This window comes from Lactuca sativa, chromosome 3, assembly GCF_002870075.4.
Source record: "Lactuca sativa cultivar Salinas chromosome 3, Lsat_Salinas_v11, whole genome shotgun sequence".
Lineage (NCBI taxonomy): Eukaryota > Viridiplantae > Streptophyta > Magnoliopsida > Asterales > Asteraceae > Lactuca > Lactuca sativa.
Window position 1 is genome coordinate 13,771,136 of NC_056625.2, and position 2,513 is coordinate 13,773,648.

Consider the following 2,513-nt stretch of genomic DNA (forward strand, 5'->3'; position numbering starts at 1 on the left):
ACGATACGAGTTTTAGGTGTGCTGACAGTTACGATTGTTACTTTTTGATGAATGAGGTCCGTATTTCAAGGTGCCATGTCAGCAAGCATTTAATACATTCCGCTTGAAATTCAAAATTCTAGGGTTACATACAAAAAGGAATTCAGGGGTCCATAAAACTTTATGCGATCAAATTCTCTCTAAAATTCATCTTCTTCAAAATTCATATTCTTCAAAATTCATATTCTTCAAAATCATCTTCTTCACACTCAGCTATGGCAACTCCGATGCAAGATTCAATTCCATCATCTCCAACATCTGAAGAAGTTATTTTTGTTCCAATATTGAAGATACAGGGTTCAAATTATCAAGTGGAGTCTGATTTATCCAAGTATCCAGATGAACTCAAGATGTTGGTGGTTGCTTTACAGAATTCTGTTCTATCAAAAGTCATGTTTGATTCTTTTGCGGTTCCGATGTCCTGGTTATCTAAGGCCGGATCAACAGCATCATACAACAAAGAGACTGGAAGTGTGGAATTTACAATGGTGAATGAAACACGCATTAGGGTGTCCAAGAGGTTATTCTGCAAGATTTTGGGGATTCCGAACACTAGTCCGTATGTGGAAGTCACCTCTCCACAAGTTGTGTTCATGTTCAATGAAATGGGTCACCAACCTCCATTGACGCGCATTAGTGATTTTAAGAAATCTAGTTTACCTACGGTATGGAATTTTTTATTTGGAATTTTTCTTCGTTGTCTTTGAAGAGTTATAAAAATTAACTCTTTGATCGATTAGATCTTTGTAACAGGTAAGTAATGAGCGTAAAGATAGTAAAAACGAAACACAAGTATGAATCAGAATGTGTCGAATGATTAGATTACTCAATCCTCAGCAGAGCTCGACTAAGAACTTCAACTGTAGAGGATTCTAGGGTTACAAAATAAGAACGATGAATATGCTGAACAATACTTCTCTAATCGTTTCTAATCATAACGTTCTAGGATGCATGCAAGCATCAATTTATAATAAACCCTACAAAACTCACGGATGGACAGGCCCATACCGGAGATAAACATTGGACTAGCTAATGAGCCCAATAGACGCAACACTAAGCTGGACCTAACAATCTCCCCCTTTGCGTCAATTTGGAGCGAGACTATTGTTTCTTCTTGCTTGGACCAGCAGCGGGGGCCTTCTTTATTGTATCAAACAGACGTGAGATAAGTGCAAGGATTGTCTGTCTGAAGCAAATGTACCATTGAATCATATCATCAAAGTACTTGATATCATCCGCTGTGTTCTGCTTGCATCGATGGATGATCCCTAAAACATGTTCCAAACATGCAATTGTATAGAGATGTTTGTCTTCCAAAGCGAAAAGACATTTATGTCCTTCGTTTCTGGTAAACATAACAGAGTTCCTCTTCGGGTCTATTTTCCCTATCTGCATCATGTTGAGATCACTGGCAGAGCCAACAGGAGATATGGTAGGCTTTTTCTTGAATACAGTCGCTATCTCCTGATCCATCTTGGCGACTTCCATAATGTAACATACAAGCATCCTCTTGATGTGGTCGATGATTGGACCATATTCAGCTTCATTAGTAAGAAGGATGTTGTGCAAGATGATCCAGTCGTGTGGATTCAAGTTGGGAAGATCAGCAAGTGAGATGGCATGTTCGATCTTAGCAGATCCCCTTAGCACCTTAAACCGAACGTTAGTGAAGTTTCCTTCCTTGTACGACTTTAGAACCCGAACATTGATAATCTTCTGAGCGCTCCATGTTTGGTACTGTGGTTGAGCGGCCCTCAGATAGAAATCAACTAAGTCCCTGTCAACCTTTGGATGAGGATGAGGGAACTTAGCAACGTTGTCAAAGGCATGGAATACAAACGCCTTTCGGGTTAGTGGCATGTCGAACTGAGAATCGACAGTATTATCACGATCAAGAGAGATAACCGGTTCTAGCCACAAGATGTTGGGTGTTTCGATGGCTTCTTTAATCAGCTTCTCAAGATTCGAAGGAGGAAAAAGAGTTTTTCTGCTCTCGAGAAGGTCGTGAGCTTCTTTTTGTCTTCTTTCGGCTTCTTCAGCCTCTCTAGCTACACGAGCACTGATGTCTGCATCTTTATCTCGACCCTATCGTTTCAGAAGGTCGGCAATTGTCTCCTTATCATCTTCATCGCTCTCCTCAGCAATCTTCTTGCTTTTGTCTTTCACACCGGAACCTGAGGCTTGGCCTACTGGAGGAGGTTCGGTTGTGTGAGTTGATGTTGAAGTAGGAGGTGGTTGAGACACTTTCTCTTTTTCTCCCCCTTGTTTCGGAATGGACACGAAATCAAGGATCCCTTCAATCTTGCTCAGTAAGGAGAGGGCAGGAGCGAGCTTTTCTGCAAGAGTTCGCCTGATAGAATAGTTGATTATCGGGTCATGTGCTTCCAGGATGTTGGATAAAGCTGAGTGGACATCCGAAACACACGAAGAAATTATCTGTCTTTCAGATCGAAGAGACTCAATCTCCTGTTGAG